Source organism: Brachyistius frenatus, unplaced genomic scaffold (assembly GCF_029030835.1).
Source record: "Brachyistius frenatus isolate BFR_SWC_R1_liver_20210118 unplaced genomic scaffold, ASM2903083v1 Contig_31, whole genome shotgun sequence".
Lineage (NCBI taxonomy): Eukaryota > Metazoa > Chordata > Actinopteri > Embiotocidae > Brachyistius > Brachyistius frenatus.
In genome coordinates, this window is record NW_027210630.1 from 3,965,832 (window position 1) to 3,979,493 (window position 13,662).

A 13,662-nucleotide genomic window follows, 5' to 3' on the forward strand; every position below is an offset into this window, starting at 1 on the left:
TGTGCATGCAAATATCCTCGTCCCATTATACTGGCTCTCTTTGTATGTCAGCTTTCTTCCCTAAGAGGTATAGATGAGGAGTTGGAGGGGGGATGGAATGGCGCTGTATGTTTTTGGAGGGAGATCTGTGCACGCACACGCACACATCTGTGCCCTTAACCTATTTCAGATGTGAGAAACTGTACCTTCATTTGCATAAGAATAATTGACACTTCAAATTAGCCTTCCAATCAAAGAGGATTATTTTTTTTCAGTATATGTGCAGGCAGTGAGCACTGCCATACTGGAGAATATGAAAGGGAGGGAAAAGCGAGCAGAAACAGGAGGGGGCATGTCATAAAAGATTAACCCTTTCATTTCCTGGTGTTAGACTAGAGGATTTGATGTGCCTTTTTATTGCAAATATAACTTGATATACAGTAAAACAGACTTTTGTGGGGAAATAACACATTATTTCTTATTTAAATCAAGGCATCCTGTGGCTCTCTGGTTGGGCCAAATGGTGTTTCTGATTGATAGGTATTTTAACACTAGAAAGCTTTAGGTGCGCTGACTGTGTTATGTGCACGTTTACACGTCTATATTCACCTCGGTGGCTTTGGGTGCAGGCCAAGAGAGTGAGTGCTATTAAGCTGAGTGTATGTGTGTGTGTGTGTGTGTGTGTGTGTGTGTGTGTGTGTGTGTGTGTGTGTGTGTGTGTGTGTGTGTGTGTGTGTGTGTGTGTGTGTGTGTGTGTGTGTCAGTGTGGATGTGGGCAGATTGAGGGTTTGCCCACATTAAACCATTAAAGCAAGTGCAATGTTGAATTATTGATAATGTCTAATGAAAAGGATCAGTTCAGGATGAACTACAGGCTTAACCACAGCCCTGAGGCTAACACTCACACACCCCTGTACACGCATACACACACATTTTCCCAGTTCAACATCTATTTTAGCGTTTCTCAGACATGAGTTAAACTGGTACCAAAGTGTTTTTTTCTATTTATAGCTCAGTCCTCATTGTTTCATCACGTTTCAGTGATATTACAATCCATTAGGGGTAAGGAAGGCCGCAACATAGGAAAAAGATAGCAGCTGTGTGCTTCCAGGCCTAGCAGTTGACAAGCAGAGAGCCTTTTAAAGGTTGAGCCGGTTTTCGGGGAGAATAAGGGACAGGGATTCATTTTGGGGGAAGGGGTAGAGAATGGGGGCTGAGGGTTTGGGGTAGGAGGGGGGAAAGCCTCGGCGCCAGCCCCTCTGAAGCGCTCAGCATCCCCCCGCTTATGGGATGGCGGATGTGTCTGGGTGTATCCATGACAACCTTGCTACACGCAGGGATATACCACGGCAACATGGCCAAGGAAAGTTGGAGTAGGTGTGTGTGTGTGTGTGTGTGTGTGTGTGTGTGTGTGTGTGTGTGTGTGTGTGTGTGTGTGTGTGTGTGTGTGTGTGTGATCCATTAAGGCCCGCATATCTCAGTGACATTAATATTCAGTCACTCAGAGAGGGAAGCTGCTAAAGCCTCAATCAGTTTGCTGACACATATGCATGTATCTCATACACCTTTATTTTCATCTTTGACTCAGAGGCTTAACATGGATATTTCTGATGTATACATACTCTCTTGTAAGTGAATGGAAGCCAGCTTTTGTAGTTTGACACAGTTGTCAGTGAAAACACCTTCTTGCTAATGGCTCGGCATGGCACAGGTTTATGCTATATATTTTATGTGTCAGACAGAAAGGTGTACCCTCACATTCACTCAGGTCAGATCTCACTCACTGTCTAACAAACATGCACACACACAAACACACGCTGCCACGCACAGACTCACACAATCACACCCATAGCTCTTGCACAGATCAAGCTGTGTTATAATAATCCCATTTGGGATGGCCTGGATTCTCACTCAGAAAGTATCCACATAATGATGCTCTGATGAGTTCTTGTGTGTGTGTGTGTGTGTGTGTGTGTGTGTGTGTGTGTGTGTGTGTGTGTGTGTGTGTGTGTGTGTGTGTGTGTGTGTGTGTGTGTGTGTGTGTCAGTAAAAGAGAGAGAGAGAATGGAAGGTGCTTTATGTGACATGGGTTATATATTGTTTTATATTTTAAATCCACCTTCCTGTCCACACACAAGCACTCACAAACTCACACTCATGGACTCAAACTCAGATCCTGTGGGAGTATATTTTTAACCCTGACAGCCTGTGCATTTGCTGAGGGGTTAAAGGGCCGAATGGTAAATCAAGTAAATAATTCACAATAGCTGAAACTCTTTCGATGTAACCTCAGAATGAACGAGGGAGGGAGACCAAAGAGACTTAGCTATGTAGTGGCACACTGTAGTCCAGCACAAACCCACTTAATGTTTTGGTTTAACTGTACAAAGAAGAAGAAAGAAACAAGTAGGCAAAAAGACCTCTGATAAAGTGTGATTCCAAACAGAATGTGTGAATTGTGTACAGCGATGTGTATACCTGTACGTCTATAACACTAATCATAATACCTTTCCTGTGCCTCTAGGTTGGATGGAGACGGCTCTGATCGAGACCCATAAACAAATGGCATGATGACTGGAGTCTCCACGTTAAAGACGTCAAGGATATTCAGCTGATCTCAGAGGTGACTGAGCTCTCTCCTTTCAAACATAACTGTTTCTGCCCTCTTGTTAGATGGGCTATATTTCAAAAATACCTTGCTATGGATCACCCATCTCTGCGCTTTCTTTCACTGAGAATTCTATATGAAAGTGTCTGTGAGGCATTTTGAGTGACATTGCTTCTGTCAACCCACTGATTGAAGGAGACGCGGAGAGAAATGCTTTGCTAATGAAATCGTCTGACCCACATCCTTTAGTGCTATTCATTTCTCCAAAGACACAGAAAGGGCATTTATACAGGTAAACCATGACTGGTCCCTGAAGTGAAAGATAGTTTTTTTTCAGAAAGAAGAGGAGCATCCATTATTTACTATGCTGGGGTTGCTAGACACTTAGGAGATAATGCAGTGCTTCAAGCATACAAAACATAGAGCCTCCTTGGTGCTGGCGAGGCCATTGTTGTGTGTTTTGAACATGTCTGTTTCCATCCATACTGACAGATGAAAAGAATATGTCTCCCTAAGGTTCAGAAGAATGGGCAGAGATAGAGAAAAAGGAGAGGCAGAGAATAGGGTGGTGGAAGAGATGTGTTTGCGTGTGTGCCACATCTTTGTGCATGTATGTTTACATGTGTGTCAATTTATTGCCCGTAGTGTGTTTGTTGCCATCCGTTTGTACAGTTCTGTGTTAAAACCTCACCGGTCATCGATTATAGAATGTAAGTGAATACTCTGTGTTTGTACCTGTATATATGTGCATCATTGCACTCCTGCACCGAGTCTGTATAAGTATTCTCTTCCAGTTTAGTCGAGTCTTATTCTCTGCAGATCAGCAGCATCAGTTTCCCCCTCGTGGAGAGGCATCTGACTGCTGTCTACTGGGAGTAGTTAGCAGAAAGAGAAAAAGGCATAAAACTCCTCCACCCTGTTATAAGACTTGGGGCAACACCAGGCACTACTTTCTGCCTTTGTCAATTTCCTGAGGGACACTTTGACATGAAATCCTTTTTTGTGGATGAGGGGAGAGCACTCCCAAAAATTCCAGTATTTTTCCACATAAATGGGCATTGTGATGAAGAGCATGACAACTATCCATGCTTGTAGATCTGGTCTGGGGAAAACTGGGTCTATTGGCACTGGAGAATGCCCACAATTAAAATGAGAAATTATATATACATTTTTCATCACACTTAAATTTAGATTATGTTGTTTATTGAGTTGCACCATGTTAAAAAAATTATTGACACTTTAAAGGACACACTTTCATTTCATCTTTCATGTTTTGTCTATTATTCCTATTAGTTAAGACATTGGCATATATTTTCCCAGTTTAATTAAAGAGACCTGAGTACAATGACATTTCTAGATACAGAATGTTTGGACCAATGCAAAATGAAGAGCCATCCCCAATAACCACCAGTCTGGTTCAGTTAAACTGGGTTAGTCCTGTGATTATAGTAAATTTGTAGTAATTTTTTTTGTCTCCACCTCTAAACACAGAAAGCGGTTTGGGTCACTAAGAAAAAAATGGATAAACTGGTATCAGTTATGTTGCTGTGTGTCCCGGAGAAGTGACACAGTACAGATGATGTCTATAGTAGTAACTTTATAGCGTAACACCTTTAAAGTCATGATTTGTACCAAAACGGCTATCTTTTCCTAACCCTAATCAAGTTTTTTGTTGTTGTTTGTTTTGCCTAAAATGAACCAAGGGCGCTAATTTAAAAAAAAAAAAAAAAAAAACACTCCCGCAGGTCATGTTTGGGGGTCACAAAAAACAACCAATAACACTATATTGGTCTATTGTTAAGCCGCAAGATGTCTGTCTCCACAGTTAACCAGTCAATGAAATGTTATGACAAGTATGAGAATAAAGGCCAAAATATAAAAATATGCCCTGGTTGCTAAAAGATTACTTAAAACTTCAAACCAGTTGTTGTGTTTTGAGTACATGGCTTGTGTAAAGCCATCTTGTTTGAAGTAAAATTTCTTTACCCCCCCCCCCCCCCCCCCCCCCCCCCCCCCCCCCCCCCCCCCCCCCCCCCCCCCCCCCCCCCCCCCCCCCCCCCCCCCCCCCCCCCCCCCCCCCCCCCCCCCCCCCCCCCCCCCCCCCCCCCCCCCCCCCCCCCCCCCCCCCCCCCCCCCCCCCCCCCCCCCCCCCCCCCCCCCCCCCCCCCCCCCCCCCCCCCCCCCCCCCCCCCCCCCCCCCCCCCCCCCCCCCCCCCCCCCCCCCCCCCCCCCCCCCCCCCCCCCCCCCCCCCCCCCCCCCCCCCCCCCCCCCCCCCCCCCCCCCCCCCCCCCCCCCCCCCCCCCCCCCCCCCCCCCCCCCCCCCCCCCCCCCCCCCCCCCCCCCCCCCCCCCCCCCCCCCCCCCCCCCCCCCCCCCCCCCCCCATCTTTTGATACTTCGGCAGGCTTCTCAAACTGTATGAAAGTCATAGGAATAAAAAAAATAAAATAATTGTATTTCATAAGTTATATCAAAGCAGGTGTTGCATTTTTTTTTTGTGGTCCTAAGTCACTGAAAACACGCACGCGCGCACACACAAACGCGCGCGCACACACACACACACACACACACACACACACACACACACACACACACACACACACACACACACACAGTGGACATCATTCTTATATACAGGCATTAAACTGCAGTGTCAGCAGAGAACATCAGGAGGATGCATAGAGAGGCACATGCAGTTTTGACTACGATAAGCTGCCACAGATAGACAGGCAGGCAGTGGGTGCCCTTGAGGTGCTGTGAGTAGACAGGGTGGTGTGCTTGAGTTGTCTGAATCCACCGCCCTTTATCTTTTGGAGTTGGGCTGAGTTTGGCTGTTGATGGCCCAGGGACCCCCTGCCAACCCTGAACTGTTCTGTACTGTCAGCCAAACATGAGAGAAATTTGTTGAAGGAGACAGCTTGGCCAAAGCAGTACTTTTGTATATTCTGAAATCCCCCCCAAAAACTTAGGGGAGTTACTGACTTATAGTTGCTTGCAAAGGAGTCATCTGCGTTTAAGACACTTCAAATTTCTGACAAGATAAATCAGCAAATAGAAAGTAAGTAAACCTTTCCTGAAGTGACGTGCTGCTCTGTCTTTATTGTCTGATGCAGACAATGACAACACGTATTGACGATTCGACTGAGCCAGTCACCTATTCTTACTGTCTCAAATGACCCCAGCTGTTCTGTACAGCCCATACACTCATATTGGGCCCCAGAATACCTCCCATGCTTGTCAACGAGCTCTATAGTTTCTGGGAAATGTAATACCATAATGTCTTTTTGGAGGAAGGGAGTGTCAGGTATGGCAGGAGTAATGGAGGAAGGGCTGGAGGTGCAGGTAACCCAGGTTAGGGTGAGTGTACAGGGGATCCGATAAGGCGTTCCCCAGACCCTACAGTCTTCCAGTCCCCTCTATGAGAGAATAATAAGCAGCTGTAACCCTGAGACACTCCCAGGCCTGTGTCCTCAGCTACAAAAACCTTCACTGGGCGTCTTATCAGGTTCTAAGGATATCATGTAAGACAATACATGTGAGAAGTGCAGAGGGAACAATGGGAGGAAAGTGCAGTGTGATATGAGGGGGACTAATGTCAGCGGATATTGCTGAGGCCTTTGTCGCCTTCAAGTACACTGGGAACTCACAGCTCACTGAGCTCCTTTCATTCAAGGATCTTGCTATGGGATGTGATGAAACTCTACAACAAGTGCTGTCCCTCATGCTTTAGTAATGCACAGAGGTTATGTGTTTGTTGTGGATAAAGTGTAACTAACACCTGCTTCATCTGAGCATCTAAGCACATCATTCTGTTAGCTGAAAGATAAACTAAATTGTATTTGTTAAAGTACATGTTTTGTTCAGAGGAAATGTCATGTTTTTGTTGTTGTTGTAATAAAATGAAAAGAAGTTTTAATGATCAGTTGAGATTCCTGGAATGAATTGTTTAAATTGTTTTCATATTTCTTGTTTTTTAGGGAAAGGAGTTCTCCTGATCAAGTAGAAAGGAGCGTAAATTTCAGCAACACAGAAGCCTCAAGATGTCTACTCGTATATCTCACAAGCTCTGGTGACAAACTCTCTACGACACTTGAACCTGCAATGCACTCTTTATTTTCATATTCCTGTCAACTAGTTCCAGAAAACTGTTGACCAAATTGACAAATACTCCCAAAAAAATGGCCTGAAAATAGTAATTCCAACACTGTTACTTTGCCCTAATAGGCATCAATGTATTTATTTTTAATTTTAAAATATGGCAGAACACTTCCCAAAATAAGATGAAAATATTCTACACATTAAGACTTGCATTTATTCCATGTAAATGATTGAGTCTAACAAGTATATTTTTTGACAGCTAAATAAAGATGCTTTTCTTCCTTCAAGTGATGTGTTAAGTGTGAGTTATTTCTTCCTTCCTGTGCAGTGTTCTGGCACTCCAGGTAAAGAACAATGTGCTTGACATAATTGGGTCCTATTTGGTTATGAAAAGAGCACGCACACTGATAAAAGCTGGCAGTGTGATCAAAGCGCCATGCGACCTGATCAAAATCATACACCTGACACAGTTGTAGTTTATCCAGACAAACTTACGAAATGTGGGGAAACAGATTTCATACAGGAACCAAGAAGGCTCCCTGTTCAAAATCTGCTCCATTCCATGTCAGTAAAATATTAAAGTCAGACTTTTATTTCCCTGTCAAAGTTTCCCTAAAATCCTCCACAAGAAGGATAAAAATTAGGATCATAACTTTTTCTGACAAATTGTTTCTTATGGGGGGAAAAAAGCACAATTTTTCTCCCTTTTCTGTCTTTTTATTACACTTCATTTATCTTCATGTGCCTCTCCATTTTCCCTTTTCCTTCCTAATCATATTAATTCTCGCTGTCCCTCCCTGCTTAACATTCATTCTCGCTATTTTTCTCACACTTACCCCATCTTCATTCCCTTTACCAGCATCACTCTTCCCTTCTTTCCTACAACCGTCTCTCAGGCTCATCTGTCCCCGCTTGTCCTCCCCCACCCAAAGCCATTCTTTTGCTACCTTGCTCACTCTTCTGCTCTCTCTTCCTTGTAGTTCTCTCCCTCTCAGATGTCAGATCACAGTCTAGTCTTCCGCTTGCCCTGTCATCACATTTTTCACACAGCCCCATCCCTTAATTGGGCCTGTATCATCATATCATATCATGTAGAATACCTGATCACAGCACGAGATGAAAGATGGCCTCCACCTATCCCCTCAGACAGACAGACACACACACAAAAACACACACATCCACACTCACACAGACACCCGTCAGTGGTCATATGGGACATGAATCCAAGCTGATGGCTGTGCCAGTGTACATTTTTGCACCTCATGTTTGCAGCACAGTCAATGTGATTGTTACAGTGTGACAGGCGAGATGGTGTGTATTCCAGGAGTGTCCAATGATGTTTGTATCAACTGCTAGTGGCTTTTCTGATGAGACAAAGGATGCCCTGGAGCCAGCAGTGTCACATCTACAGGTAACTTGCAAAATAAAGGAAAATGTCAACAAAAAAGTGTCTCAGGAGTGTTAAAAAAGCTCAAATTTGTCTTGACATCAATTTGACGGCTGCAACACGAAATCGTGTGCAAGCATCCAGTTATTCCAGCTACTGAAAGAACATTCTTCACCTCAAAGGTACACTGTAACAATTAACCACATAAGGAACTAAACAGCCACGGGTGTCTCAGTGACATTATGTTCTTATTTTCCACCGGCTACATCCATCCTGATAAAAGCGGTGATAACACAGATAAGGTCATGCCAACAAAAATGCAGTAATGCAATGCACGTATGACACACTGACAAGGATATATAAAATTAAAGATTTCTCCCACATATGCTGCTCACAATAAGAGATATTGATTTCATTTTAATATGTACAGTATTATATGTGCAACATGTGCTGCTTACAGCCCAGTCTAAACACAAAATGTGTAACAGCTATATTGGTCCACAGCGGTAAAATGTATTAGGTGGACCATGACAGGGGAGAATGTTATTGCATAGAAAGAAGAGGGTGGTTTGGATGGATCCTACACAGGACTTTTGCCCAGAAGACTGCTGTTTAAGTCAGTGAAAGAGCGATTTGGGTAACGTAACTTAACTTACCTAAGTAATCCAAACCATGATCTTTTCTTAAACCTAACCACGTGTTATTGGTACCAATCTGCACACGTATAACATCTAACTCCAACCATTATTTTTCACTAAATTTAACCACATGGTTATAGTGTCTAAACCTAAGGCACCTTGTACATTTGTTTGAGATGCCAGCAGGCTTTGTTGGACAATCACGTGATGCGGACACAGGCCAATCAAAAAGAAAAGGCCAAGAAAAAAATTGGTATCTCACAATTTAAAGCTGTTATTGTGAAACAAATACATTTTGGGCTGTGGAGCAATGTAGCTATAACACATTTTGATGTGAGACTGTGTTGCCTGGTTAACACAAGCACAAGCACTTAAGTTTGACTTGGGTGGTTTATGTCAGTTTAAACAAATTTGCATACATTACTTATGCATTTAGTAGACAGAGGTATTCCAAATTTTGGTCAAGCTTACGTCACAAATATTTAATATCATTACTGCAATTAAACTAATTTTGGATTTTCACTCAGGTAGAAACTGTGATCATCATTTTTTCTAATTCTTAATCAGAGCTCCAATTAAGTTCCAAACCTTTTCCAGTTTTCTCCTGATATGACAGAACTACGAATGAGCCTCGGTCGTAGCATGGGAACAAATTTCTCCTCGAGATTGGAGGCTGAATTACATGAAACGGTGTTACCTATAGTGTGCAGACAACATGATTGTATAGCTTCATCAATAACCTGGCATTGCCCATGAAAGAGAATGTTTACCATACACATTGGCTCGTGGATAATTTTGCAGTTTGACAGAATCAAACATGTGAAAACATGGATCTCAGTTTTACTGGAATCATATTGCAGCTGTCAATATCTTTCAGTACAACTGAATTGAACAATTGAATGCAAGAATTCTACTTTTGATGCAGAGCTTTGAAAAACATTTCTTTTCACATTAAGGTGGGGGTTTTTGGTCCATGAATATGACCTTGGTAACTGCTGGTGAGGAAAAGTAAAGAATAGAACTTCTAAACTCCATTATGTGATAGAACTTTTTTACTCCTTTTTTTTTTTTTGTCTCCCTCCTGTTTTTTTTCACCAGACGGCACAGTATTTCACTTTTATCTGCAGATAGCAGGACTTTGTGTTATCTTATTTTGTTTAGGAGAAGATTCACAAGTACTATCCGCCCCATGATCCCAACAGACGACAAGATACAGAACTCCAAGTCTGGAAACTTCACAGTGAGAAAAATGAGGTCTTACTGAAATTACCTTTGGTATGTGTTTAACTTTATGGTTATTCCCTTCGAAGATCTAGAGACCATAGAAGCTGCTGGCTATATAGTATTTCAGTACCATAGCATGCAATACAGTGGTGTGTGTGGATTTTAAACAGCAGCTGGTTTAAAATTGTTACTGAAATCTGAGGCTAGAAACAGGAGTTAGACTGATCATACAAGTTTGTGGAGATTAAAGGTACTTTACTGTGAAGAAGTTTTTAAGTGTCACGAATGAACTGGGTTAGATGTACTAGTGTGTATTAAACAAGGATCAAAATAAGTCTAATGCTGTAGATCCACAGTTCCCAGTCTTATATATCTGATGTACCTCCGCAGACCTGTTAGATCAACTCATGTATCCTTTCAGCAACATCCATCATGTTACAAATGTGTTCAGTTGTTTTATTTTTAAACTCGATGTTATTTAATCAACCCAGTATCACATTAAAGTGTGCAATACGCCCATCAGTCCACTAGAATATACAGAGTCAGTGTGATGTTTTGCCTCGGATAGGCATAGAAATTGAGTTGTTGTAGGTTTAGGCACCAAAACTACGTGGTTAGTTTTAGGAAAAGATCATGGTTTGGGTTAAATGTGACATGGACACAATTTGGTTACGGTTAGGCACCAAAACTATTTGGTTAGGGTTAGGTAAAGATCATGGTTTAGGTTAAAATAAGGAATTTTTCTGCAACGTTAAAAATATTGTCTCCCATCTAACCACTCCCGACAGTCTCTCTGTATGGTCTTTGTACTTCACCCAATGAGCTCATTCTTCGATGCAGGTTGTCACACCAGTGATGCCAAAGGGCACCTTGTGCGCATCTCTGACGCCAACAGCTTTGATAAAGGGAGAACGGGCTGGTCATATATGCGATTACTTTTCACACGCGGGGCAAAACTTTGGTGTTATACAGGCTATATTTAATGCTGTCAGTGTTGGTCGACGTATGTGGATTTGTGCCACGACCACTTGGAGTGGCAGATGCACAAACCATCCCCAGGATATCAGTGTATGTAGGTAGGAGATGGGCTCTGCATCTCACTGGACCATGGAACAGGTAATAAAGCCCAGTAATGTCTCAATATGTCTTCTAAATTTGGGGAATGTTGGTGATCTGACGTCCGATCCTCTTCCTCTGCAATGATCACATCACATCACAACAACCTGCCGCCACATATAGTTTTGACGTGCTAACGCTTCTGCGTTGGAAGCTGGACAAGGACGGAAGACTTTGCCTGTGAGAACGTACGTTTTTCTTGTGTGTGTGTGTGCACAAGTGTGTCTTTCTCTTTGTGTCCAGTTGAGGGTGATTGATTTTGAAGTGTAGAATGTTGACAGAGTGTTCGGCTATCCCAGGAGGCACGAGACCACAGCGCCGAAACAGACGAGCAGCCTTCACTTTCTTCTCCTCTCCCGCTTTCTTCTTACTCGCATCCTCTCTCTCCATCCTCCCACCTCTGCCCTCTCGCATTCCCCACATCTATCCCCTGTTCAATCTAACCTCCTTTCCTCCCTGCTATTTTTACCCTCCTCTCAGATGGGTTTATTGATATGTAACATTGATATTTATTACTAGCTAAAATGAGCCGCCGTCTTGCAAGTGGTGGGTGGGGATTCCTTATGTGGGTCAATAAGAGACGGACATGCCTGCTGATTTGCTTTGAGGGAATTCACAGCTGCTGTATCTTATATCCCAGAGATACAGCCCATGTCAAACTCCCATCCATAGAATGAAAAAAACAAAACAGATGTGTAATGAAGGGTCTCAGGGAACATCATAGATTTTCAATATTGTTTAGGAAAGAATAGTTTATTCATACTCTCTACACTCTGTGCACTCACCTATCACTTACTGGCCACAGCTATGCATATTTACAGTATATGGGAACTATATATGGAAGGGAGTGAGGAAAAAAAGAGGTTCTGTCACATGTGCAGTGCCAAATTAACCCCTATGTACTCCCTCTGACCGTATCATATATTTGTGGAAGCATGAAACTATATCAAAGGTGAAAATATGGAATTCAGTTTACAGTTACACTTATAAAGCCATCATAGCTCCAAAATATAAATTAATTATTTTTTGACCCATTTTTTTCTTTCTACTGTTCCTTAAATTACATGGATGTTTGACAATATATTTCCACAAAAAAAGAGGAAATAACTTTGGAATCAGTTCCCAGGAGAGCACTCTTAGATCCCGGTGAACCAACTTAATTCAGCTGTGCAAACTTCACATTTGAATTCTTGAATTGTACTGTGTGGTATCTCAGACCGGCTGGTTGTCACAAGGACTAAGGGTAACAAAACAGAAGCAGTGATCCTGTCTGCTCTGCCATTAGTGATGTCGTGTCACCCACTCCTGGAGGGCCCTGGCTTTGTTTTCCCATCATGCCCTCCCTGCCTGCTGGTTGGTTTAAACAAGGCGTATTCTTCTACAGCCTTTCAATTATACCATGCCCTGTAGCAGCACCCTGCTCCCTCCACATAGACCAAGACAGGAGCTGAGAGTGTAGGAGGAATTTATTTGAATTTGGCATCTAAAGGGTGTTTTGGTGTTCTTGTAGTGTTCCTGTGTATTGGTAATGCGACTAGTTGATTTTGTTTATGACAATATATTTTCTGTATTAATGTTTGGAGTGATGCACTTATACAGAGGAACTGGAAACATTTTGAAGTTACAACCTGAAGGAAAGCCTCAAATAAGCTACAGTAAAAGCTGAAAGGGAAATGACAAATACAATTTCCCACCAGTGTTTCGCTTAGGTTTTATCACCATAAAATAAGAGTATTTTAAAAGTCAGGCCCTCCACTGCTTAAAATGCAAAAAGCTTATTACTTTCTTAGTTGTCCCACTGTCTTTCCAGCCCATCTCTCCCGGTCTCCTTGTCTGTGAGTCCCATGGCAGCTAGACACGGGTCAAGTTCTCCTATTGAAAGGGTGACATGAAGGCTGAAACCCTGCAACCACAAAAGCAGGCCGTCTAGACAAAGCCCCCCAGTCCTGACCCCAGTTAGACCCTTTCCCCCTAGGGGCCTATAACACCTTTGTTTCCATGTTGATAAATTCTATTTCCTGTCACACTGGCAGCACAACAAACACTTTGACATCAAAACTTTGAAAACTTGGACCACAGGCATGTACATAGCAGTAAGTATCATACAGTGATTTTCAGTGTATAAAGAAAAATGGAGACTATATCATATATAATTTTGTCAAACAGTTATTTAAATATCTTTTTTTTTTTTAAACAAATGACTCAACAAAATAAATCACAGTAAATGCTGCTTAATTCCTGTAGAAACAGCTTTAGAAATTTGACACAATGCTTGTTGATATTTAAAAAAAATATAGCAATGTGTGGTTAAAGGAACGCTTCGCTCTGCTTTACACAGGTTAGCTGGTAAATCTGTCTCAGTGTGGGCGATGTGAATATGTCTGGTGTTGATTTAGGGTCTTCTGCTCCCACAGACACATGTCTGGATTTTGGGATTGGGGGTTGAAGTCTGGTAATTTAGGCATGAATTATCATCTAGTCACACGGCATAAATTAACATACAGCCTTAGACAGAGCACACAAGAGCAAGCCACTTCTATTCAGTGGCCCACAAGGGAACACAGTTTTCTGGCCTGAGACTCCTCATAGTGTCTGTTTTGGGCCTGCTCATGG

The 13,662-nt window shown here is 42.7% G+C and overlaps 1 long non-coding RNA gene across 1 annotated transcript in view; it reads left to right on the forward strand.

The window, feature by feature from the left end:
• LOC138621685 (uncharacterized) overlaps window positions 1–6,971 on the forward strand; it is a 40,640-nt gene extending 33,669 nt beyond the window's left edge. Inside the window, exons 3-4 of the long non-coding RNA XR_011310951.1 lie at window positions 2,504–2,602; window positions 6,564–6,971. This is a non-coding gene — a long non-coding RNA (uncharacterized lncRNA). The remainder of the gene's footprint in view (window positions 1–2,503; window positions 2,603–6,563) is intronic.
• The last annotated feature ends 6,691 nt before the right edge of the window (window positions 6,972–13,662 follow it).